The following is a 27,305-nucleotide window of genomic DNA, read 5'->3' as shown; positions in this document are numbered from 1 at the left end:
ACATGCTACACACATATGCCATGCATGTCACACACATGTTACATTAATATGACACACATATGACATGCATGTTGCACATATCTTACATACATGTTACACACATATGGCATGCATATGACATGCATGGTACACACATGTTACATACATGTTACACATATGACACACAATACACATATGGCATACATATCACACATATTTCATACGTGTTACACACATATTACACAGATTATACATAAATATGACATACATGTTGAATACATGTTACATACATGTCATACACTTATGAAATACATGTTACACACGTTACATACATATGACACACATGACATACATGTTACGTACATGTCACATACAAACAATGAATGCAGAGCATGGAATGTAGACTGTCATGCCTCTTTTTAGTCCTTAGCAAGAGCACTTTCACAGGTAGCATGGCCGAGCGGTCTAAGGCGCTGGATTTAGGCTCCAGTCTCTTTGGAGGCGTGGGTTCAAATCCCACTGCTGCCAAGCTCTTTTAACAAATGCCTATCCTTGATTGCTCAAGCGTCTCTGAAGTTTCTGCTGCACTTTGCTGGCATTCCTTGCTCAACACACTGGAATCTCAGAACAGCAGCATTAGGAAATTGCATGCTTTGGTTGAGAAGTCTTCCAAAAGGGCACACTTCTGATGAGATGACTAGTGAAATCTTGTCAACGTTACAAAACAAGTCCAACTGAACGTGATTACCTCTCCTGTAAGCTAGATTCCACATTAACACTTTAAGTGTGGACACCAAAAAACAAGCAGTACTAATGAAAAGCTGGCACACTTTTCAGCAGAGTGCCAAGTGAACTTGCCACAGAATGCTGCACCCAAAGTCCACTCTCAAGTGTAAAGTGACCACCACCTGCTGCCTCAGAAAGAGGACTGAAACACATAAGGTGGCATCTTGGCCATCTCCGTGAAACTTCAACTACCTTTTATAATGGATAAAGTGGTGAATACTTGTAGTTTAGAGTTCTGAGGCCTCCAGCTCAAGCAATGAATGCAGAGCATGGAATGTCCCACCCCATTTTAGTCGATAATGTGTTCATTTTTATGGGTAGCATGGCCGAGCGGTCTAAGGCGCTGGATTAAGGCTCCAGTCTCTTTGGGGGCGTGGGTTTGAATCCCACTGCTGCCAAACTCCTTTTAACAAAATCCCTACCCTCTAGGGCTCAAGCTTCTCTGATCTTGCTCCTGCAATTTACTGCAGTTCCTTTCCCAACTCACTGGAATCTCAAAAAACACTTACCTCTCTGCTTTAGCAGCATTAGAAAAGCTGCAATCATTGCATGTTTTGTTTGATACATGATACATACATATAATATGCATGTTGTGCACATATTACATACATGCTACACACACTACACACATATGACATACATGTTACACACATGTGACACACGTGCTACTTACATATTACACACATATTACACAAATGTTACATACATATGATATACATGTTGCATGCATGTTACATACATGTCACACTCATGTTGCACACCATTTAGACACAATTTTACACACATGTCACATGCATGTTACACATATTACACACATATAACATACATGTCATACACATCACATACATGCTACACACATATGCCATGCATGTCACACACATGTTACATTAATATGACACACATATGACATGCATGTTGCACATATCTTACATACATGTTACACACATATGGCATGCATATGACATGCATGGTACACACATGTTACATACATGTTACACATATGACACACAATACACATATGGCATACATATCACACATATTTCATACGTGTTACACACATATTACACAGATTATACATAAATATGACATACATGTTGATTAAGGCTCCAGTCTCTTTGGGGGCGTGGGTTCGAATCCCACTGCTGCCAAACTCCTTTTAACAAAATCCCTACCCTCTAGGGCTCAAGCTTCTCTGATCTTGCTCCTGCAATTTACTGCAGTTCCTTTCCCAACTCACTGGAATCTCAAAAAACACTTACCTCTCTGCTTTAGCAGCATTAGAAAAGCTGCAATCATTGCATGTTTTGTTTGATACATGATACATACATATAATATGCATGTTGTGCACATATTACATACATGCTACACACACTACACACATATGACATACATGTTACACACATGTGACACACGTGCTACTTACATATTACACACATAGTTCACACATATTACACAAATGTTACATACATATGATATACATGTTGCATGCATGTTACATACATGTCACACTCATGTTGCACACCATTTAGACACAATTTTACACACATGTCACATGCATGTTACACATATTACACACATATAACATACATGTCATACACATCACATACATTGTACACACATATGCCATGCATGTCACACACATGTTACATTAATATGACACACATATGACATGCATGTTGCACATATCTTACATACATGTTACACACATATGGCATGCATATGACATGCATGGTACACACATGTTACATACATGTTACACATATGACACACAATACACATATGGCATACATATCACACATATTTCATACGTGTTACACACATATTACACAGATTATACATAAATATGACATACATGTTGAATACATGTTACATACATGTCATACACTTATGAAATACATGTTACACACGTTACATACATATGACACACATGACATACATGTTACGTACATGTCACATACAAACAATGAATGCAGAGCATGGAATGTAGACTGTCATGCCTCTTTTTAGTCCTTAGCAAGAGCACTTTCACAGGTAGCATGGCCGAGCGGTCTAAGGCGCTGGATTTAGGCTCCAGTCTCTTTGGAGGCGTGGGTTCAAATCCCACTGCTGCCAAGCTCTTTTAACAAATGCCTATCCTTGATTGCTCAAGCGTCTCTGAAGTTTCTGCTGCACTTTGCTGGCATTCCTTGCTCAACACACTGGAATCTCAGAACAGCAGCATTAGGAAATTGCATGCTTTGGTTGAGAAGTCTTCCAAAAGGGCACACTTCTGATGAGATGACTAGTGAAATCTTGTCAACGTTACAAAACAAGTCCAACTGAACGTGATTACCTCTCCTGTAAGCTAGATTCCACATTAACACTTTAAGTGTGGACACCAAAAAACAAGCAGTACTAATGAAAAGCTGGCACACTTTTCAGCAGAGTGCCAAGTGAACTTGCCACAGAATGCTGCACCCAAAGTCCACTCTCAAGTGTAAAGTGACCACCACCTGCTGCCTCAGAAAGAGGACTGAAACACATAAGGTGGCATCTTGGCCATCTCCGTGAAACTTCAACTACCTTTTATAATGGATAAAGTGGTGAATACTTGTAGTTTAGAGTTCTGAGGCCTCCAGCTCAAGCAATGAATGCAGAGCATGGAATGTCCCACCCCATTTTAGTCGATAATGTGTTCATTTTTATGGGTAGCATGGCCGAGCGGTCTAAGGCGCTGGATTAAGGCTCCAGTCTCTTTGGGGGCGTGGGTTCGAATCCCACTGCTGCCAAACTCCTTTTAACAAAATCCCTACCCTCTAGGGCTCAAGCTTCTCTGATCTTGCTCCTGCAATTTACTGCAGTTCCTTTCCCAACTCACTGGAATCTCAAAAAACACTTACCTCTCTGCTTTAGCAGCATTAGAAAAGCTGCAATCATTGCATGTTTTGTTTGATACATGATACATACATATAATATGCATGTTGTGCACATATTACATACATGCTACACACACTACACACATATGACATACATGTTACACACATGTGACACACATGCTACTTACATATTACACACATAGTTCACACATATTACACAAATGTTACATACATATGATATACATGTTGCATGCATGTTACATACATGTCACACTCATGTTGCACACCATTTAGACACAATTTTACACACATGTCACATGCATGTTACACATATTACACACATATAACATACATGTCATACACATCACATACATGCTACACACATATGCCATGCATGTCACACACATGTTACATTAATATGACACACATATGACATGCATGTTGCACATATCTTACATACATGTTACACACATATGGCATGCATATGACATGCATGGTACACACATGTTACATACATGTTACACATATGACACACAATACACATATGGCATACATATCACACATATTTCATACGTGTTACACACATATTACACAGATTATACATAAATATGACATACATGTTGAATACATGTTACATACATGTCATACACTTATGAAATACATGTTACACACGTTACATACATATGACACACATGACATACATGTTACGTACATGTCACATACAAACAATGAATGCAGAGCATGGAATGTAGACTGTCATGCCTCTTTTTAGTCCTTAGCAAGAGCACTTTCACAGGTAGCATGGCCGAGCGGTCTAAGGCGCTGGATTTAGGCTCCAGTCTCTTTGGAGGCGTGGGTTCAAATCCCACTGCTGCCAAGCTCTTTTAACAAATGCCTATCCTTGATTGCTCAAGCGTCTCTGAAGTTTCTGCTGCACTTTGCTGGCATTCCTTGCTCAACACACTGGAATCTCAGAACAGCAGCATTAGGAAATTGCATGCTTTGGTTGAGAAGTCTTCCAAAAGGGCACACTTCTGATGAGATGACTAGTGAAATCTTGTCAACGTTACAAAACAAGTCCAACTGAACGTGATTACCTCTCCTGTAAGCTAGATTCCACATTAACACTTTAAGTGTGGACACCAAAAAACAAGCAGTACTAATGAAAAGCTGGCACACTTTTCAGCAGAGTGCCAAGTGAACTTGCCACAGAATGCTGCACCCAAAGTCCACTCTCAAGTGTAAAGTGACCACCACCTGCTGCCTCAGAAAGAGGACTGAAACACATAAGGTGGCATCTTGGCCATCTCCGTGAAACTTTAACTACCTTTTATAATGGATAAAGTGGTGAATACTTGTAGTTTAGAGTTCTGAGGCCTCCAGCTCAAGCAATGAATGCAGAGCATGGAATGTCCCACCCCATTTTAGTCGATAACGTGTTCATTTTTATGGGTAGCATGGCCGAGCGGTCTAAGGCGCTGGATTAAGGCTCCAGTCTCTTTGGGGGCGTGGGTTCGAATCCCACTGCTGCCAAACTCCTTTTAACAAAATCCCTACCCTCTAGGGCTCAAGCTTCTCTGATCTTGCTCCTGCAATTTACTGCAGTTCCTTTCCCAACTCACTGGAATCTCAAAAAACACTTACCTCTCTGCTTTAGCAGCATTAGAAAAGCTGCAATCATTGCATGTTTTGTTTGATACATGATACATACATATAATATGCATGTTGTGCACATATTACATACATGCTACACACACTACACACATATGACATACATGTTACACACATGTGACACACGTGCTACTTACATATTACACACATAGTTCACACATATTATACAAATGTTACATACATATGATATACATGTTGCATGCATGTTACATACATGTCACACTCATGTTGCACACCATTTAGACACCATTTTACACACATGTCACATGCATGTTACACATATTACACACATATAACATACATGTCATACACATCACATACATGCTACACACATATGCCATGCATGTCACACACATGTTACATTAATATGACACACATATGACATGCATGTTGCACATATCTTACATACATGTTACACACATATGGCATGCATATGACATGCATGGTACACACATGTTACATACATGTTACACATATGACACACAATACACATATGGCATACATATCACACATATTACATACGTGTTACACACATATTACACAGATTATACATACATATGACATACATGTTGAATGCATGTTACATACATGTCATACACTTATGAAATACATGTTACACACGTTACATACATATGACACACATGACATACATGTTACGTACATGTCACATACAAACAATGAATGCAGAGCATGGAATGTAGACTGTCATGCCTCTTTTTAGTCCTTAGCAAGAGCACTTTCACAGGTAGCATGGCCGAGCGGTCTAAGGCGCTGGATTTAGGCTCCAGTCTCTTTGGAGGCGTGGGTTCAAATCCCACTGCTGCCAAGCTCTTTTAACAAATGCCTATCCTTGATTGTTCAAGCGTCTCTGAAGTTTCTGCTGCACTTTGCTGGCATTCCTTGCTCAACACACTGGAATCTCAGAACAGCAGCATTAGGAAATTGCATGCTTTGGTTGAGAAGTCTTCCAAAAGGGCACACTTCTGATGAGATGACTAGTGAAATCTTGTCAACGTTACAAAACAAGTCCAACTGAACGTGATTACCTCTCCTGTAAGCTAGATTCCACATTAACACTTTAAGTGTGGACACCAAAAAACAAGCAGTACTAATGAAAAGCTGGCACACTTTTCAGCAGAGTGCCAAGTGAACTTGCCACAGAATGCTGCACCCAAAGTCCACTCTCAAGTGTAAAGTGACCACCACCTGCTGCCTCAGAAAGAGGACTGAAACACATAAGGTGGCATCTTGGCCATCTCCGTGAAACTTTAACTACCTTTTATAATGGATAAAGTGGTGAATACTTGTAGTTTAGAGTTCTGAGGCCTCCAGCTCAAGCAATGAATGCAGAGCATGGAATGTCCCACCCCATTTTAGTCGATAACGTGTTCATTTTTATGGGTAGCATGGCCGAGCGGTCTAAGGCGCTGGATTAAGGCTCCAGTCTCTTTGGGGGCGTGGGTTCGAATCCCACTGCTGCCAAACTCCTTTTAACAAAATCCCTACCCTCTAGGGCTCAAGCTTCTCTGATCTTGCTCCTGCAATTTACTGCAGTTCCTTTCCCAACTCACTGGAATCTCAAAAAACACTTACCTCTCTGCTTTAGCAGCATTAGAAAAGCTGCAATCATTGCATGTTTTGTTTGATACATGATACATACATATAATATGCATGTTGTGCACATATTACATACATGCTACACACACTACACACATATGACATACATGTTACACACATGTGACACACGTGCTACTTACATATTATACACATAGTTCACACATATTACACAAATGTTACATACATATGATATACATGTTGCATGCATGTTACATACATGTCACACTCATGTTGCACACCATTTAGACACAATTTTACACACATGTCACATGCATGTTACACATATTACACACATATAACATACATGTCATACACATCACATACATGCTACACACATATGCCATGCATGTCACACACATGTTACATTAATATGACACACATATGACATGCATGTTGCACATATCTTACATACATGTTACACACATATGGCATGCATATGACATGCATGGTACACACATGTTACATACATGTTACACATATGACACACAATACACATATGGCATACATATCACACATATTACATACGTGTTACACACATATTACACAGATTATACATACATATGACATACATGTTGAATGCATGTTACATACATGTCATACACTTATGAAATACATGTTACACACGTTACATACATATGACACACATGACATACATGTTACGTACATGTCACATACAAACAATGAATGCAGAGCATGGAATGTAGACTGTCATGCCTCTTTTTAGTCCTTAGCAAGAGCACTTTCACAGGTAGCATGGCCGAGCGGTCTAAGGCGCTGGATTTAGGCTCCAGTCTCTTTGGAGGCGTGGGTTCAAATCCCACTGCTGCCCATCTCTTTTAACAAATGCCTATCCTTGATTGCTCAAGCGTCTCTGAAGTTTCTGCTGCACTTTGCTGGCATTCCTTGCTCAACACACTGGAATCTCAGAACAGCAGCATTAGGAAATTGCATGCTTTGGTTGAGAAGTCTTCCAAAAGGGCACACTTCTGATGAGATGACTAGTGAAATCTTGTCAACGTTACAAAACAAGTCCAACTGAACCTGATTACCTCTCCTGTAAGCTAGATTCCACATTAACACTTTAAGTGTGGACACCAAAAAACAAGCAGTACTAATGAAAAGCTGGCACACTTTTCAGCAGAGTGCCAAGTGAACTTGCCACAGAATGCTGCACCCAAAGTCCACTCTCAAGTGTAAAGTGACCACCACCTGCTGCCTCAGAAAGAGGACTGAAACACATAAGGTGGCATCTTGGCCATCTCCGTGAAACTTCAACTACCTTTTATAATGGATACAGTGGTGAATACTTGTAGTTTAGAGTTCTGAGGCCTCCAGCTCAAGCAATGAATGCAGAGCATGGAATGTCCCACCCGATTTTAGTCGATAACGTGTTCATTTTTATGGGTAGCATGGCCGAGCGGTCTAAGGCGCTGGATTAAGGCTCCAGTCTCTTTGGGGGCGTGGGTTCGAATCCCACTGCTGCCAAACTCCTTTTAACAAAATCCCTACCCTCTAGGGCTCAAGCTTCTCTGATCTTGCTCCTGCAATTTACTGCAGTTCCTTTCCCAACTCACTGGAATCTCAAAAAACACTTACCTCTCTGCTTTAGCAGCATTAGAAAAGCTGCAATCATTGCATGTTTTGTTTGATACATGATACATACATATAATATGCATGTTGTGCACATATTACATACATGCTACACACACTACACACATATGACATACATGTTACACACATGTGACACACGTGCTACTTACATATTATACACATAGTTCACACATATTACACAAATGTTACATACATATGATATACATGTTGCATGCATGTTACATACATGTCACACTCATGTTGCACACCATTTAGACACAATTTTACACACATGTCACATGCATGTTACACATATTACACACATATAACATACATGTCATACACATCACATACATGCTACACACATATGCCATGCATGTCACACACATGTTACATTAATATGACACACATATGACATGCATGTTGCACATATCTTACATACATGTTACACACATATGGCATGCATATGACATGCATGGTACACACATGTTACATACATGTTACACATATGACACACAATACACATATGGCATACATATCACACATATTACATACGTGTTACACACATATTACACAGATTATACATACATATGACATACATGTTGAATGCATGTTACATACATGTCATACACTTATGAAATACATGTTACACACGTTACATACATATGACACACATGACATACATGTTACGTACATGTCACATACAAACAATGAATGCAGAGCATGGAATGTAGACTCTCTGCTTTAGCAGCATTAGAAAAGCTGCAATCATTGCATGTTTTGTTTGATACATGATACATACATATAATATGCATGTTGTGCACATATTACATACATGCTACACACACTACACACATATGACATACATGTTACACACATGTGACACACGTGCTACTTACATATTACACACATAGTTCACACATATTATACAAATGTTACATACATATGATATACATGTTGCATGCATGTTACATACATGTCACACTCATGTTGCACACCATTTAGACACAATTTTACACACATGTCACATGCATGTTACACATATTACACACATATAACATACATGTCATACACATCACATACATGCTACACACATATGCCATGCATGTCACACACATGTTACATTAATATGACACACATATGACATGCATGTTGCACATATCTTACATACATGTTACACACATATGGCATGCATATGACATGCATGGTACACACATGTTACATACATGTTACACATATGACACACAATACACATATGGCATACATATCACACATATTACATACGTGTTACACACATATTACACAGATTATACATACATATGACATACATGTTGAATGCATGTTACATACATGTCATACACTTATGAAATACATGTTACACACGTTACATACATATGACACACATGACATACATGTTACGTACATGTCACATACAAACAATGAATGCAGAGCATGGAATGTAGACTGTCATGCCTCTTTTTAGTCCTTAGCAAGAGCACTTTCACAGGTAGCATGGCCGAGCGGTCTAAGGCGCTGGATTTAGGCTCCAGTCTCTTTGGAGGCGTGGGTTCAAATCCCACTGCTGCCAAGCTCTTTTAACAAATGCCTATCCTTGATTGTTCAAGCGTCTCTGAAGTTTCTGCTGCACTTTGCTGGCATTCCTTGCTCAACACACTGGAATCTCAGAACAGCAGCATTAGGAAATTGCATGCTTTGGTTGAGAAGTCTTCCAAAAGGGCACACTTCTGATGAGATGACTAGTGAAATCTTGTCAACGTTACAAAACAAGTCCAACTGAACGTGATTACCTCTCCTGTAAGCTAGATTCCACATTAACACTTTAAGTGTGGACACCAAAAAACAAGCAGTACTAATGAAAAGCTGGCACACTTTTCAGCAGAGTGCCAAGTGAACTTGCCACAGAATGCTGCACCCAAAGTCCACTCTCAAGTGTAAAGTGACCACCACCTGCTGCCTCAGAAAGAGGACTGAAACACATAAGGAGGCATCTTGGCCATCTCCGTGAAACTTTAACTACCTTTTATAATGGATAAAGTGGTGAATACTTGTAGTTTAGAGTTCTGAGGCCTCCAGCTCAAGCAATGAATGCAGAGCATGGAATGTCCCACCCCATTTTAGTCAATAACGTGTTCATTTTTATGGGTAGCATGGCCGAGCGGTCTAAGGCGCTGGATTAAGGCTCCAGTCTCTTTGGGGGTGTGGGTTTTAATCCCACTGCTGCCAAACTCCATTTAACAAAATCCCTACCCTCTAGGGCTCAAGCTTCTCTGATCTTGCTCCTGCAATTTACTGCAGTTCCTTTCCCAACTCACTGGAATCTCAAAAAACACTTACCTCTCTGCTTTAGCAGCATTAGAAAAGCTGCAATCATTGCATGGTTTGTTTGATACATGATACATACATATAATATGCATGTTGTGCACATATTACATACATGCTACACACACTACACACATATGACATACATGTTACACACATGTGACACACGTGCTACTTACATATTATACACATAGTTCACACATATTACACAAATGTTACATACATATGATATACATGTTGCATGCATGTTACATACATGTCACACTCATGTTACACACCATTTAGACACAATTTTACACACATGTCACATGCATGTTACACATATTGCACACATATAACATACATGTCATACACATCACATACATGCTACACACATATGCCATGCATGTCACACACATGTTACATTAATATGACACACATATGACATGCATGTTGCACATATCTTACATACATGTTACACACATATGGCATGCATATGACATGCATGGTACACACGTGTTACATACATGTTACACATATGACACACAATACACATATGGCATACATATCACACATATTACATACGTGTTACACACATATTACACAGATTATACATACATATGACATACATGTTGAATACATGTTACATACATGTCATACACTTATGAAATACATGTTACACACGTTACATACATATGACACACATGACATACATGTTACGTACATGTCACATACAAACAATGAATGCAGAGCATGGAATGTAGACTGTCATGCCTCTTTTTAGTCCTTAGCAAGAGCACTTTCACAGGTAGCATGGCCGAGCGGTCTAAGGCGCTGGATTTAGGCTCCAGTCTCTTTGGAGGCGTGGGTTCAAATCCCACTGCTGCCCATCTCTTTTAACAAATGCCTATCCTTGATTGCTCAAGCGTCTCTGAAGTTTCTGCTGCACTTTGCTGGCATTCCTTGCTCAACACACTGGAATCTCAGAACAGCAGCATTAGGAAATTGCATGCTTTGGTTGAGAAGTCTTCCAAAAGGGCACACTTCTGATGAGATGACTAGTGAAATCTTGTCAACGTTACAAAACAAGTCCAACTGAACCTGATTACCTCTCCTGTAAGCTAGATTCCACATTAACACTTTAAGTGTGGACACCAAAAAACAAGCAGTACTAATGAAAAGCTGGCACACTTTTCAGCAGAGTGCCAAGTGAACTTGCCACAGAATGCTGCACCCAAAGTCCACTCTCAAGTGTAAAGTGACCACCACCTGCTGCCTCAGAAAGAGGACTGAAACACATAAGGTGGCATCTTGGCCATCTCCGTGAAACTTCAACTACCTTTTATAATGGATACAGTGGTGAATACTTGTAGTTTAGAGTTCTGAGGCCTCCAGCTCAAGCAATGAATGCAGAGCATGGAATGTCCCACCCGATTTTAGTCGATAACGTGTTCATTTTTATGGGTAGCATGGCCGAGCGGTCTAAGGCGCTGGATTAAGGCTCCAGTCTCTTTGGGGGCGTGGGTTCGAATCCCACTGCTGCCAAACTCCTTTTAACAAAATCCCTACCCTCTAGGGCTCAAGCTTCTCTGATCTTGCTCCTGCAATTTACTGCAGTTCCTTTCCCAACTCACTGGAATCTCAAAAAACACTTACCTCTCTGCTTTAGCAGCATTAGAAAAGCTGCAATCATTGCATGTTTTGTTTGATACATGATACATACATATAATATGCATGTTGTGCACATATTACATACATGCTACACACACTACACACATATGACATACATGTTACACACATGTGACACACGTGCTACTTACATATTACACACATAGTTCACACATATTACACAAATGTTACATACATATGATATACATGTTGCATGCATGTTACATACATGTCACACTCATGTTACACACCATTTAGACACAATTTTACACACATGTCACATGCATGTTACACATATTACACACATATAACATACATGTCATACACATCACATACATGCTACACACATATGACATGCATGTCACACACATGTTACATTAATATGACACACATATGACACACATGTTGCACATATCTTACATACATGTTACACACATATGGCATGCATATGACATGCATGGTACACACGTTACATACATGTTACACATATGACACACAATACACATATGGCATACATATCACACATATTACATACGTGTTACACACATATTACACAGATTATACATACAAATGACATACATGTTGAATACATGTTACATACATGTCATACACTTATGAAATACATGTTACACACGTTACATACATATGACACACATGACATACATGTTACGTACATGTCACATACAAACAATGAATGCAGAGCATGGAATGTAGACTGTCATGCCTCTTTTTAGTCCTTAGCAAGAGCACTTTCACAGGTAGCATGGCCGAGCGGTCTAAGGTACTGCAGTTCCTTTACCAACTCACTGGAATCTCAAAAAACACTTACCTCTTTGCTTTAGCAGCATTAGAAAAGCTGCAATCATTGCATGTTTTGTTTGATACATGATACATACATATAATATGCATGTTGTGCACATATTACATACATGCTACACACACTACACACATATGTCATACATGTTACACACATGTGACACACGTGCTACTTACATATTACACACATAGTTCACACATATTACACAAATGTTACATACATATGATATACATGTTGCATGCATGTTACATACATGTCACACTCATGTTACACACCATTTAGACACAATTTTACACACATGTCACATGCATGTTACACATATTACACACATATAACATACATGTCATACACATCACATACATGAAAAGCTGGCACACTTTTCAGCAGAGTGCCAAGTGAACTTGCCACAGAATGCTGCACCCAAAGTCCACTCTCAAGTGTAAAGTGACCACCACCTGCTGCCTCAGAAAGAGGACTGAAACACATAAGGTGGCATCTTGGCCATCTCCGTGAAACTTCAACTACCTTTTATAATGGATAAAGTGGTGAATACTTGTAGTTTAGAGTTCTGAGGCCTCCAGCTCAAGCAATGAATGCAGAGCATGGAATGTCCCACCCCATTTTAGTCGAGAATGTGTTCATTTTTATGGGTAGCATGGCCGAGCGGTCTAAGGCGCTGGATTAAGGCTCCAGTCTCTTTGGGGGCGTGGGTTCGAATCCCACTGCTGCCAAACTCCTTTTAACAAAATCCCTACCCTCTAGGGCTCAAGCTTCTCTGATCTTGCTCCTGCAATTTACTGCAGTTCCTTTCCCAACTCACTGGAATCTCAAAAAACACTTACCTCTCTGCTTTAGCAGCATTAGAAAAGCTGCAATCATTGCATGTTTTGTTTGATACATGATACATACATATAATATGCATGTTGTGCACATATTACATACATGCTACACACACTACACACATATGACATACATGTTACACACATGTGACACACATGCTACTTACATATTACACACATAGTTCACACATATTACACAAATGTTACATACATATGATATACATGTTGCATGCATGTTACATACATGTCACACTCATGTTGCACACCATTTAGACACAATTTTACACACATGTCACATGCATGTTACACATATTACACACATATAACATACATGTCATACACATCACATACATGCTACACACATATGCCATGCATGTCACACACATGTTACATTAATATGACACACATATGACATGCATGTTGCACATATCTTACATACATGTTACACACATATGGCATGCATATGACATGCATGGTACACACATGTTACATACATGTTACACATATGACACACAATACACATATGGCATACATATCACACATATTTCATACGTGTTACACACATATTACACAGATTATACATAAATATGACATACATGTTGAATACATGTTACATACATGTCATACACTTATGAAATACATGTTACACACGTTACATACATAGGACACACATGACATACATGTTACGTACATGTCACATACAAACAATGAATGCAGAGCATGGAATGTAGACTGTCATGCCTCTTTTTAGTCCTTAGCAAGAGCACTTTCACAGGTAGCATGGCCGAGCGGTCTAAGGCGCTGGATTTAGGCTCCAGTCTCTTTGGAGGCGTGGGTTCAAATCCCACTGCTGCCAAGCTCTTTTAACAAATGCCTATCCTTGATTGCTCAAGCGTCTCTGAAGTTTCTGCTGCACTTTGCTGGCATTCCTTGCTCAACACACTGGAATCTCAGAACAGCAGCATTAGGAAATTGCATGCTTTGGTTGAGAAGTCTTCCAAAAGGGCACACTTCTGATGAGATGACTAGTGAAATCTTGTCAACGTTACAAAACAAGTCCAACTGAACGTGATTACCTCTCCTGTAAGCTAGATTCCACATTAACACTTTAAGTGTGGACACCAAAAAACAAGCAGTACTAATGAAAAGCTGGCACACTTTTCAGCAGAGTGCCAAGTGAACTTGCCACAGAATGCTGCACCCAAAGTCCACTCTCAAGTGTAAAGTGACCACCACCTGCTGCCTCAGAAAGAGGACTGAAACACATAAGGTGGCATCTTGGCCATCTCCGTGAAACTTCAACTACCTTTTATAATGGATAAAGTGGTGAATACTTGTAGTTTAGAGTTCTGAGGCCTCCAGCTCAAGCAATGAATGCAGAGCATGGAATGTCCCACCCCATTTTAGTCGAGAATGTGTTCATTTTTATGGGTAGCATGGCCGAGCGGTCTAAGGCGCTGGATTAAGGCTCCAGTCTCTTTGGGGGCGTGGGTTCGAATCCCACTGCTGCCAAACTCCTTTTAACAAAATCCCTACCCTCTAGGGCTCAAGCTTCTCTGATCTTGCTCCTGCAATTTACTGCAGTTCCTTTCCCAACTCACTGGAATCTCAAAAAACACTTACCTCTCTGCTTTAGCAGCATTAGAAAAGCTGCAATCATTGCATGTTTTGTTTGATACATGATACATACATATAATATGCATGTTGTGCACATATTACATACATGCTACACACACTACACACATATGACATACATGTTACACACATGTGACACACATGCTACTTACATATTACACACATAGTTCACACATATTACACAAATGTTACATACATATGATATACATGTTGCATGCATGTTACATACATGTCACACTCATGTTGCACACCATTTAGACACAATTTTACACACATGTCACATGCATGTTACACATATTACACACATATAACATACATGTCATACACATCACATACATGCTACACACATATGCCATGCATGTCACACACATGTTACATTAATATGACACACATATGACATGCATGTTGCACATATCTTACATACATGTTACACACATATGGCATGCATATGACATGCATGGTACACACATGTTACATACATGTTACACATATGACACACAATACACATATGGCATACATATCACACATATTTCATATGAAATACACTTATGAAATACATGTTACACACGTTACATACATATGACACACATGACATACATGTTACGTACATGTCACATACAAACAATGAATGCAGAGCATGGAATGTAGACTGTCATGCCTCTTTTTAGTCCTTAGCAAGAGCACTTTCACAGGTAGCATGGCCGAGCGGTCTAAGGCGCTGGATTTAGGCTCCAGTCTCTTTGGAGGCGTGGGTTCAAATCCCACTGCTGCCAAGCTCTTTTAACAAATGCCTATCCTTGATTGCTCAAGCGTCTCTGAAGTTTCTGCTGCACTTTGCTGGCATTCCTTGCTCAACACACTGGAATCTCAGAACAGCAGCATTAGGAAATTGCATGCTTTGGTTGAGAAGTCTTCCAAAAGGGCACACTTCTGATGAGATGACTAGTGAAATCTTGTCAACGTTACAAAACAAGTCCAACTGAACGTGATTACCTCTCCTGTAAGCTAGATTCCACATTAACACTTTAAGTGTGGACACCAAAAAACAAGCAGTACTAATGAAAAGCTGGCACACTTTTCAGCAGAGTGCCAAGTGAACTTGCCACAGAATGCTGCACCCAAAGTCCACTCTCAAGTGTAAAGTGACCACCACCTGCTGCCTCAGAAAGAGGACTGAAACACATAAGGTGGCATCTTGGCCATCTCCGTGAAACTTCAACTACCTTTTATAATGGATAAAGTGGTGAATACTTGTAGTTTAGAGTTCTGAGGCCTCCAGCTCAAGCAATGAATGCAGAGCATGGAATGTCCCACCCCATTTTAGTCGATAATGTGTTCATTTTTATGGGTAGCATGGCCGAGCGGTCTAAGGCGCTGGATTAAGGCTCCAGTCTCTTTGTGGGCGTGGGTTCGAATCCCACTGCTGCCAAGCTCCTTTTAACAAAATCCCTACCCTCTAGGGCTCAAGCTTCTCTGATCTTGCTCCTGCAATTTACTGCAGTTCCTTTCCCAACTCACTGGAATCTCAAAAAACACTTACCTCTCTGCTTTAGCAGCATTAGAAAAGCTGCAATCATTGCATGTTTTGTTTGATACATGATACATACATATAATATGCATGTTGTGCACATATTACATACATGCTACACACACTACACACATATGACATACATGTTACACACATGTGACACACGTGCTACTTACATATTACACACATAGTTCACACATATTACACAAATGTTACATACATATGATATACATGTTGCATGCATGTTACATACATGTCACACTCATGTTGCACACCATTTAGACACAATTTTACACACATGTCACATGCATGTTACACATATTACACACATATAACATACATGTCATACACATCACATACATGCTACACACATATGCCATGCATGTCACACACATGTTACATTAATATGACACACATATGACATGCATGTTGCACATATCTTACATACATGTTACACACATATGGCATGCATATGACATGCATGGTACACACATGTTACATACATGTTACACATATGACACACAATACACATATGGCATACATATCACACATATTTCATACGTGTTACACACATATTACACAGATTATACATAAATATGACATACATGTTGAATACATGTTACATACATGTCATACACTTATGAAATACATGTTACACACGTTACATACATATGACACACATGACATACATGTTACGTACATGTCACATACAAACAATGAATGCAGAGCATGGAATGTAGACTGTCATGCCTCTTTTTAGTCCTTAGCAAGAGCACTTTCACAGGTAGCATGGCCGAGCGGTCTAAGGCGCTGGATTTAGGCTCCAGTCTCTTTGGAGGCGTGGGTTCAAATCCCACTGCTGCCAAGCTCTTTTAACAAATGCCTATCCTTGATTGCTCAAGCGTCTCTGAAGTTTCTGCTGCACTTTGCTGTCATTCCTTGCTCAACACACTGGAATCTCAGAACAGCAGCATTAGGAAATTGCATGCTTTGGTTGAGAAGTCTTCCAAAAGGGCACACTTCTGATGAGATGACTAGTGAAATCTTGTCAACGTTACAAAACAAGTCCAACTGAACGTGATTACCTCTCCTGTAAGCTAGATTCCACATTAACACTTTAAGTGTGGACACCAAAAAACAAGCAGTACTAATGAAAAGCTGGCACACTTTTCAGCAGAGTGCCAAGTGAACTTGCCACAGAATGCTGCACCCAAAGTCCACTCTCAAGTGTAAAGTGACCACCACCTGCTGCCTCAGAAAGAGGACTGAAACACATAAGGTGGCATCTTGGCCATCTCCGTGAAACTTCAACTATCTTTTATAATGGATAAAGTGGTGAATACTTGTAGTTTAGAGTTCTGAGGCCTCCAGCTCAAGCAATGAATGCAGAGCATGGAATGTCCCACCCCATTTTAGTCGATAATGTGTTCATTTTTATGGGTAGCATGGCCGAGCGGTCTAAGGCGCTGGATTAAGGCTCCAGTCTCTTTGGGGGCGTGGGTTCGAATCCCACTGCTGCCAAACTCCTTTTAACAAAATCCCTACCCTCTAGGGCTCAAGCTTCTCTGATCTTGCTCCTGCAATTTACTGCAGTTCCTTTCCCAACTCACTGGAATCTCAAAAAACACTTACCTCTCTGCTTTAGCAGCATTAGAAAAGCTGCAATCATTGCATGTTTTGTTTGATACATGATACATACATATAATATGCATGTTGTGCACATATTACATACATGCTACACACACTACACACATATGACATACATGTTACACACATGTGACACACATGCTACTTACATATTACACACATAGTTCACACATATTACACAAATGTTACATACATATGATATACATGTTGCATGCATGTTACATACATGTCACACTCATGTTGCACACCATTTAGACACAATTTTACACACATGTCACATGCATGTTACACATATTACACACATATAACATACATGTCATACACATCACATACATGCTACACACATATGCCATGCATGTCACACACATGTTACATTAATATGACACACATATGACATGCATGTTGCACATATCTTACATACATGTTACACACATATGGCATGCATATGACATGCATGGTACACACATGTTACATACATGTTACACATATGACACACAATACACATATGGCATACATATCACACATATTTCATACGTGTTACACACATATTACACAGATTATACATAAATATGACATACATGTTGAATACATGTTACATACATGTCATACACTTATGAAATACATGTTACACACGTTACATACATATGACACACATGACATACATGTTACGTACATGTCACATACAAACAATGAATGCAGAGCATGGAATGTAGACTGTCATGCCTCTTTTTAGTCCTTAGCAAGAGCACTTTCACAGGTAGCATGGCCGAGCGGTCTAAGGCGCTGGATTTAGGCTCCAGTCTCTTTGGAGGCGTGGGTTCAAATCCCACTGCTGCCAAGCTCTTTTAACAAATGCCTATCCTTGATTGCTCAAGCGTCTCTGAAGTTTCTGCTGCACTTTGCTGTCATTCCTTGCTCAACACACTGGAATCTCAGAACAGCAGCATTAGGAAATTGCATGCTTTGGTTGAGAAGTCTTCCAAAAGGGCACACTTCTGATGAGATGACTAGTGAAATCTTGTCAACGTTACAAAACAAGTCCAACTGAACGTGATTACCTCTCCTGTAAGCTAGATTCCACATTAACACTTTAAGTGTGGACACCAAAAAACAAGCAGTACTAATGAAAAGCTGGCACACTTTTCAGCAGAGTGCCAAGTGAACTTGCCACAGAATGCTGCACCCAAAGTCCACTCTCAAGTGTAAAGTGACCACCACCTGCTGCCTCAGAAAGAGGACTGAAACACATAAGGTGGCATCTTGGCCATCTCCGTGAAACTTCAACTACCTTTTATAATGGATAAAGTGGTGAATACTTGTAGTTTAGAGTTCTGAGGCCTCCAGCTCAAGCAATGAATGCAGAGCATGGAATGTCCCACCCCATTTTAGTCGATAATGTGTTCATTTTTATGGGTAGCATGGCCGAGCGGTCTAAGGCGCTGGATTAAGGCTCCAGTCTCTTTGGGGGCGTGGGTTCGAATCCCACTGCTGCCAAACTCCTTTTAACAAAATCCCTACCCTCTAGGGCTCAAGCTTCTCTGATCTTGCTCCTGCAATTTACTGCAGTTCCTTTCCCAACTCACTGGAATCTCAAAAAACACTTACCTCTCTGCTTTAGCAGCATTAGAAAAGCTGCAATCATTGAATGTTTTGTTTGATACATGATACATACATATAATATGCATGTTGTGCACATATTACATACATGCTACACACACTACACACATATGACATACATGTTACACACATGTGACACACGTGCTACTTACATATTATACACATAGTTCACACATATTACACAAATGTTACATACATATGATATACATGTTGCATGCATGTTACATACATGTCACACTCATGTTTCACACCATTTAGACACAATTTTACACACATGTCACATGCATGTTACACATATTACACACATATAACATACATGTCATACACATCACATACATGCTACACACATATGCCATGCATGTCACACACATGTTACATTAATATGACACACATATGACATGCATGTTGCACATATCTTACATACATGTTACACACATATGGCATGCATATGACATGCATGGTACACACATGTTACATACATGTTACACATATGACACACAATACACATATGGCATACATATCACACATATTACATATGTGTTACACACATATTACACAGATTATACATACATATGACATACATGTTGAATGCATGTTACATACATGTCATACACTTATGAAATACATGTTACACACGTTACATACATATGACACACATGACATACATGTTACGTACATGTCACATACAAACAATGAATGCAGAGCATGGAATGTAGATTCTCTGCTTTAGCAGCATTAGAAAAGCTGCAATCATTGCATGTTTTGTTTGATACATGATACATACATATAATATGCATGTTGTGCACATATTACATACATGCTACACACACTACACACATATGACATACATGTTACACACATGTGACACACGTGCTACTTACATATTACACACATAGTTCACACATATTATACAAATGTTACATACATATGATATACATGTTGCATGCATGTTACATACATGTCACACTCATGTTGCACACCATTTAGACACCATTTTACACACATGTCACATGCATGTTACACATATTACACACATATAACATACATGTCATACACATCACATACATGCTACACACATATGCCATGCATGTCACACACATGTTACATTAATATGACACACATATGACATGCATATTGCACATATCTTACATACATGTTACACACATATGGCATGCATATGACATGCATGGTACACACATGTTACATACATGTTACACATATGACACACAATACACATATGGCATACATATCACACATATTACATACGTGTTACACACATATTACACAGATTATACATACATATGACATACATGTTGAATGCATGTTACATACATGTCATACACTTATGAAATACATGTTACACACGTTACATACATATGACACACATGACATACATGTTACGTACATGTCACATACAAACAATGAATGCAGAGCATGGAATGTAGACTGTCGTGCCTCTTTTTAGTCCTTAGCAAGAGCACTTTCACAGGTAGCATGGCCGAGCGGTCTAAGGCGCTGGATTTAGGCTCCAGTCTCTTTGGAGGCGTGGGTTCAAATCCCACTGCTGCCAAGCTCTTTTAACAAATGCCTATCCTTGATTGCTCAAGCGTCTCTGAAGTTTCTGCTGCACTTTGCTGTCATTCCTTGCTCAACACACTGGAATCTCAGAACAGCAGCATTAGGAAATTGCATGCTTTGGTTGAGAAGTCTTCCAAAAGGGCACACTTCTGATGAGATGACTAGTGAAATCTTGTCAACGTTACAAAACAAGTCCAACTGAACGTGATTACCTCTCCTGTAAGCTAGATTCCACATTAACACTTTAAGTGTGGACACCAAAAAACAAGCAGTACTAATGAAAAGCTGGCACACTTTTCAGCAGAGTGCCAAGTGAACTTGCCACAGAATGCTGCACCCAAAGTCCACTCTCAAGTGTAAAGTGACCACCACCTGCTGCCTCAGAAAGAGGACTGAAACACATAAGGTGGCATCTTGGCCATCTCCGTGAAACTTCAACTACCTTTTATAATGGATAAAGTGGTGAATACTTGTAGTTTAGAGTTCTGAGGCCTCCAGCTCAAGCAATGAATGCAGAGCATGGAATGTCCCACCCCATTTTAGTCGATAATGTGTTCATTTTTATGGGTAGCATGGCCGAGCGGTCTAAGGCGCTGGATTAAGGCTCCAGTCTCTTTGGGGGCGTGGGTTCGAATCCCACTGCTGCCAAACTCCTTTTAACAAAATCCCTACCCTCTAGGGCTCAAGCTTCTCTGATCTTGCTCCTGCAATTTACTGCAGTTCCTTTCCCAACTCACTGGAATCTCAAAAAACACTTACCTCTCTGCTTTAGCAGCATTAGAAAAGCTGCAATCATTGCATGTTTTGTTTGATACATGATACATACATATAATATGCATGTTGTGCACATATTACATACATGCTACACACACTACACACATATGACATACATGTTACACACATGTGACACACATGCTACTTACATATTACACACATAGTTCACACATATTACACAAATGTTACATACATATGATATACATGTTGCATGCATGTTACATACATGTCACACTCATGTTGCACACCATTTAGACACAATTTTACACACATGTCACATGCATGTTACACATATTACACACATATAACATACATGTCATACACATCACATACATGCTACACACATATGCCATGCATGTCACACACATGTTACATTAATATGACACACATATGACATGCATGTTGCACATATCTTACATACATGTTACACACATATGGCATGCATATGACATGCATGGTACACACATGTTACATACATGTTACACATATGACACACAATACACATATGGCATACATATCACACATATTTCATACGTGTTACACACATATTACACAGATTATACATAAATATGACATACATGTTGAATACATGTTACATACATGTCATACACTTATGAAATACATGTTACACACGTTACATACATATGACACACATGACATACATGTTACGTACATGTCACATACAAACAATGAATGCAGAGCATGGAATGTAGACTGTCATGCCTCTTTTTAGTCCTTAGCAAGAGCACTTTCACAGGTAGCATGGCCGAGCGGTCTAAGGCGCTGGATTTAGGCTCCAGTCTCTTTGGAGGCGTGGGTTCAAATCCCACTGCTGCCAAGCTCTTTTAACAAATGCCTATCCTTGATTGCTCAAGCGTCTCTGAAGTTTCTGCTGCACTTTGCTGGCATTCCTTGCTCAACACACTGGAATCTCAGAACAGCAGCATTAGGAAATTGCATGCTTTGGTTGAGAAGTCTTCCAAAAGGGCACACTTCTGATGAGATGACTAGTGAAATCTTGTCAACGTTACAAAACAAGTCCAACTGAACGTGATTACCTCTCCTGTAAGCTAGATTCCACATTAACACTTTAAGTGTGGACACCAAAAAACAAGCAGTACTAATGAAAAGCTGGCACACTTTTCAGCAGAGTGCCAAGTGAACTTGCCACAGAATGCTGCACCCAAAGTCCACTCTCAAGTGTAAAGTGACCACCACCTGCTGCCTCAGAAAGAGGACTGAAACACATAAGGTGGCATCTTGGCCATCTCCGTGAAACTTTAACTACCTTTTATAATGGATAAAGTGGTGAATACTTGTAGTTTAGAGTTCTGAGGCCTCCAGCTCAAGCAATGAATGCAGAGCATGGAATGTCCCACCCCATTTTAGTCGATAACGTGTTCATTTTTATGGGTAGCATGGCCGAGCGGTCTAAGGCGCTGGATTAAGGCTTCAGTCTCTTTGGGGGCGTGGGTTCGAATCCCACTGCTGCCAAACTCCTTTTAACAAAATCCCTACCCTCTAGGGCTCAAGCTTCTCTGATCTTGCTCCTGCAATTTACTGCAGTTCCTTTCCCAACTCACTGGAATCTCAAAAAACACTTACCTCTCTGCTTTAGCAGCATTAGAAAAGCTGCAATCATTGCATGTTTTGTTTGATACATGATACATACATATAATATGCATGTTGTGCACATATTACATACATGCTACACACACTACACACATATGACATACATGTTACACACATGTGACACACGTGCTACTTACATATTACACACATAGTTCACACATATTATACAAATGTTACATACATATGATATACATGTTGCATGCATGTTACATACATGTCACACTCATGTTGCACACCATTTAGACACCATTTTACACACATGTCACATGCATGTTACACATATTACACACATATAACATACATGTCATACACATCACATACATGCTACACACATATGCCATGCATGTCATACACATGTTACATTAATATGACACACATATGACATGCATGTTGCACATATCTTACATACATGTTACACACATATGGCATGCATATGACATGCATGGTACACACATGTTACATACATATTACACATATGACACACAATACACATATGGCATACATATCACACATATTACATACGTGTTACACACATATTACACAGATTATACATACATATGACATACATGTTACATACATGTCATACACTTATGAAATACATGTTACACACGTTACATACATATGACACACATGACATACATGTTACGTACATGTCACATACAAACAATGAATGCAGAGCATGGAATGTAGACTGTCATGCCTCTTTTTAGTCCATAGCAAGAGCACTTTCACAGGTAGCATGGCCGAGCGGTCTAAGGCGCTGGATTTAGGCTCCAGTCTCTTTGGAGGCGTGGGTTCAAATCCCATTGCTGCCAAGCTCTTTTAACAAATGCCTATCCTTGATTGCTCAAGCGTCTCTGAAGTTTCTGCTGCACTTTGCTGTCATTCCTTGCTCAACACACTGGAATCTCAGAACAGCAGCATTAGGAAATTGCATGCTTTGGTTGAGAAGTCTTCCAAAAGGGCACACTTCTGATGAGATGACTAGTGAAATCTTGTCAACGTTACAAAACAAGTCCAACTGAATGTGATTACCTCTCCTGTAAGCTAGATTCCACATTAACACTTTAAGTGTGGACACCAAAAAACAAGCAGTACTAATGAAAAGCTGGCACACTTTTCAGCAGAGTGCCAAGTGAACTTGCCACAGAATGCTGCACCCAAAGTCCACTCTCAAGTGTAAAGTGACCACCACCTGCTGCCTCAGAAAGAGGACTGAAACACATAAGGTGGCATCTTGGCCATCTCCGTGAAACTTCAACTACCTTTTATAATGGATAAAGTGGTGAATACTTGTAGTTTAGAGTTCTGAGGCCTCCAGCTCAAGCAATGAATGCAGAGCATGGAATGTCCCACCCCATTTTAGTCGATAACGTGTTCATTTTTATGGGTAGCATGGCCGAGCGCTCTAAGGCGCTGGATTAAGGCTCCAGTCTCTTTGGGGGCGTGGGTTCGATTCCCACTGCTGCCAAACTCCTTTTAACAAAATCCCTACCCTCTAGGGCTCAAGCTTCTCTGATCTTGCTCCTGCAATTTACTGCAGTTCCTTTCCCAACTCACTGGAATCTCAAAAAACACTTACCTCTCTGCTTTAGCAGCATTAGAAAAGCTGCAATCATTGCATGTTTTGTTTGATACATGATACATACATATAATATGCATGTTGTGCACATATTACATACATGCTACACACACTACACACATATGACATACATGTTACACACATGTGACACACGTGCTACTTACATATTACACACATAGTTCACACATATTACACAAATGTTACATACATATGATATACATGTTGCATGCATGTTACATACATGTCACACTCATGTAGCACACCATTTAGACACAATTTTACACACATGTCACATGCATGTTACACATATTACACACATATAACATACATGTCATACACATCACATACATGCTACACACATATGCCATGCATGTCACACACATGTTACATTAATATGACACACATATGACATGCATGTTGCACATATCTTACATACATGTTACACACATATGGCATGCATATGACATGCATGGTACACACATGTTACATACATGTTACACATATGACACACAATACACATATGGCATACATATCACACATATTTCATACGTGTTACACACATATTACACAGATTATACATAAATATGACATACATGTTGAATACATGTTACATACATGTCATACACTTATGAAATACATGTTACACACGTTACATACATATGACACACATGACATACATGTTACGTACATGTCACATACAAACAATGAATGCAGAGCATGGAATGTAGACTGTCATGCCTCTTTTTAGTCCTTAGCAAGAGCACTTTCACAGGTAGCATGGCCGAGCGGTCTAAGGCGCTGGATTTAGGCTCCAGTCTCTTTGGAGGCGTGCGTTCAAATCCCACTGCTGCCAAGCTCTTTTAACAAATGCCTATCCTTGATTGCTCAAGCGTCTCTGAAGTTTCTGCTGCACTTTGCTGGCATTCCTTGCTCAACACACTGGAATCTCAGAACAGCAGCATTAGGAAATTGCATGCTTTGGTTGAGAAGTCTTCCAAAAGGGCACACTTCTGATGAGATGACTAGTGAAATCTTGTCAACGTTACAAAACAAGTCCAACTGAACGTGATTACCTCTCCTGTAAGCTAGATTCCACATTAACACTTTAAGTGTGGACACCAAAAAACAAGCAGTACTAATGAAAAGCTGGCACACTTTTCAGCAGAGTGCC

At 39.8% G+C, this 27,305-nt stretch overlaps 27 non-coding genes across 27 annotated transcripts; all 27 read left to right on the top strand.

Moving 5' to 3' along the window:
- Positions 1 to 425: 425 nt before the first annotated feature.
- On the top strand, positions 426 to 507 carry TRNAL-UAG (transfer RNA leucine (anticodon UAG)). The gene has a single exon. It is a non-coding gene; the product is annotated as a tRNA-Leu (tRNA).
- Positions 508 to 1,081: 574 nt separating this feature from the next.
- On the top strand, positions 1,082 to 1,163 carry TRNAL-AAG (transfer RNA leucine (anticodon AAG)). The gene has a single exon. It is a non-coding gene; the product is annotated as a tRNA-Leu (tRNA).
- Positions 1,164 to 2,795: 1,632 nt separating this feature from the next.
- Positions 2,796 to 2,877, top strand: TRNAL-UAG (transfer RNA leucine (anticodon UAG)). The gene has a single exon. It is a non-coding gene; the product is annotated as a tRNA-Leu (tRNA).
- A 574-nt stretch (positions 2,878 to 3,451) lies between these two features.
- On the top strand, positions 3,452 to 3,533 carry TRNAL-AAG (transfer RNA leucine (anticodon AAG)). Its single transcript has one exon. It is a non-coding gene; the product is annotated as a tRNA-Leu (tRNA).
- An 882-nt stretch (positions 3,534 to 4,415) lies between these two features.
- Positions 4,416 to 4,497, top strand: TRNAL-UAG (transfer RNA leucine (anticodon UAG)). Its single transcript has one exon. It is a non-coding gene; the product is annotated as a tRNA-Leu (tRNA).
- Positions 4,498 to 5,071: 574 nt separating this feature from the next.
- Positions 5,072 to 5,153, top strand: TRNAL-AAG (transfer RNA leucine (anticodon AAG)). The gene has a single exon. It is a non-coding gene; the product is annotated as a tRNA-Leu (tRNA).
- An 882-nt stretch (positions 5,154 to 6,035) lies between these two features.
- TRNAL-UAG (transfer RNA leucine (anticodon UAG)) lies at positions 6,036 to 6,117 on the top strand. Its single transcript has one exon. It is a non-coding gene; the product is annotated as a tRNA-Leu (tRNA).
- Positions 6,118 to 6,691: 574 nt separating this feature from the next.
- Positions 6,692 to 6,773, top strand: TRNAL-AAG (transfer RNA leucine (anticodon AAG)). Its single transcript has one exon. It is a non-coding gene; the product is annotated as a tRNA-Leu (tRNA).
- Positions 6,774 to 7,655: 882 nt separating this feature from the next.
- Positions 7,656 to 7,737, top strand: TRNAL-UAG (transfer RNA leucine (anticodon UAG)). The gene has a single exon. It is a non-coding gene; the product is annotated as a tRNA-Leu (tRNA).
- Positions 7,738 to 8,311: 574 nt separating this feature from the next.
- On the top strand, positions 8,312 to 8,393 carry TRNAL-AAG (transfer RNA leucine (anticodon AAG)). The gene has a single exon. It is a non-coding gene; the product is annotated as a tRNA-Leu (tRNA).
- A 1,611-nt stretch (positions 8,394 to 10,004) lies between these two features.
- On the top strand, positions 10,005 to 10,086 carry TRNAL-UAG (transfer RNA leucine (anticodon UAG)). The gene has a single exon. It is a non-coding gene; the product is annotated as a tRNA-Leu (tRNA).
- A 1,538-nt stretch (positions 10,087 to 11,624) lies between these two features.
- Positions 11,625 to 11,706, top strand: TRNAL-UAG (transfer RNA leucine (anticodon UAG)). Its single transcript has one exon. It is a non-coding gene; the product is annotated as a tRNA-Leu (tRNA).
- Positions 11,707 to 12,280: 574 nt separating this feature from the next.
- TRNAL-AAG (transfer RNA leucine (anticodon AAG)) lies at positions 12,281 to 12,362 on the top strand. The gene has a single exon. It is a non-coding gene; the product is annotated as a tRNA-Leu (tRNA).
- Positions 12,363 to 13,951: 1,589 nt separating this feature from the next.
- Positions 13,952 to 14,033, top strand: TRNAL-AAG (transfer RNA leucine (anticodon AAG)). Its single transcript has one exon. It is a non-coding gene; the product is annotated as a tRNA-Leu (tRNA).
- Positions 14,034 to 14,915: 882 nt separating this feature from the next.
- TRNAL-UAG (transfer RNA leucine (anticodon UAG)) lies at positions 14,916 to 14,997 on the top strand. Its single transcript has one exon. It is a non-coding gene; the product is annotated as a tRNA-Leu (tRNA).
- Positions 14,998 to 15,571: 574 nt separating this feature from the next.
- On the top strand, positions 15,572 to 15,653 carry TRNAL-AAG (transfer RNA leucine (anticodon AAG)). The gene has a single exon. It is a non-coding gene; the product is annotated as a tRNA-Leu (tRNA).
- An 814-nt stretch (positions 15,654 to 16,467) lies between these two features.
- Positions 16,468 to 16,549, top strand: TRNAL-UAG (transfer RNA leucine (anticodon UAG)). The gene has a single exon. It is a non-coding gene; the product is annotated as a tRNA-Leu (tRNA).
- Positions 16,550 to 17,123: 574 nt separating this feature from the next.
- TRNAL-AAG (transfer RNA leucine (anticodon AAG)) lies at positions 17,124 to 17,205 on the top strand. Its single transcript has one exon. It is a non-coding gene; the product is annotated as a tRNA-Leu (tRNA).
- Positions 17,206 to 18,087: 882 nt separating this feature from the next.
- TRNAL-UAG (transfer RNA leucine (anticodon UAG)) lies at positions 18,088 to 18,169 on the top strand. The gene has a single exon. It is a non-coding gene; the product is annotated as a tRNA-Leu (tRNA).
- Positions 18,170 to 18,743: 574 nt separating this feature from the next.
- Positions 18,744 to 18,825, top strand: TRNAL-AAG (transfer RNA leucine (anticodon AAG)). Its single transcript has one exon. It is a non-coding gene; the product is annotated as a tRNA-Leu (tRNA).
- An 882-nt stretch (positions 18,826 to 19,707) lies between these two features.
- TRNAL-UAG (transfer RNA leucine (anticodon UAG)) lies at positions 19,708 to 19,789 on the top strand. The gene has a single exon. It is a non-coding gene; the product is annotated as a tRNA-Leu (tRNA).
- A 574-nt stretch (positions 19,790 to 20,363) lies between these two features.
- On the top strand, positions 20,364 to 20,445 carry TRNAL-AAG (transfer RNA leucine (anticodon AAG)). The gene has a single exon. It is a non-coding gene; the product is annotated as a tRNA-Leu (tRNA).
- Positions 20,446 to 22,056: 1,611 nt separating this feature from the next.
- On the top strand, positions 22,057 to 22,138 carry TRNAL-UAG (transfer RNA leucine (anticodon UAG)). The gene has a single exon. It is a non-coding gene; the product is annotated as a tRNA-Leu (tRNA).
- Positions 22,139 to 22,712: 574 nt separating this feature from the next.
- Positions 22,713 to 22,794, top strand: TRNAL-AAG (transfer RNA leucine (anticodon AAG)). Its single transcript has one exon. It is a non-coding gene; the product is annotated as a tRNA-Leu (tRNA).
- Positions 22,795 to 23,676: 882 nt separating this feature from the next.
- On the top strand, positions 23,677 to 23,758 carry TRNAL-UAG (transfer RNA leucine (anticodon UAG)). The gene has a single exon. It is a non-coding gene; the product is annotated as a tRNA-Leu (tRNA).
- A 574-nt stretch (positions 23,759 to 24,332) lies between these two features.
- On the top strand, positions 24,333 to 24,414 carry TRNAL-AAG (transfer RNA leucine (anticodon AAG)). Its single transcript has one exon. It is a non-coding gene; the product is annotated as a tRNA-Leu (tRNA).
- Positions 24,415 to 25,285: 871 nt separating this feature from the next.
- TRNAL-UAG (transfer RNA leucine (anticodon UAG)) lies at positions 25,286 to 25,367 on the top strand. Its single transcript has one exon. It is a non-coding gene; the product is annotated as a tRNA-Leu (tRNA).
- The last annotated feature ends 1,938 nt before the right edge of the window (positions 25,368 to 27,305 follow it).

This window comes from Lithobates pipiens, unplaced genomic scaffold, assembly GCF_037356315.1.
Source record: "Lithobates pipiens isolate NorthernLeopardFrog02 unplaced genomic scaffold, aLitPip1_a1.2 Scaffold_28, whole genome shotgun sequence".
Classification (NCBI taxonomy): Eukaryota; Metazoa; Chordata; class Amphibia; order Anura; family Ranidae; genus Lithobates; species Lithobates pipiens.
Note: the sequence above shows the minus strand (reverse complement) of the source record. Positions and strands in the feature narration are given on the sequence as shown.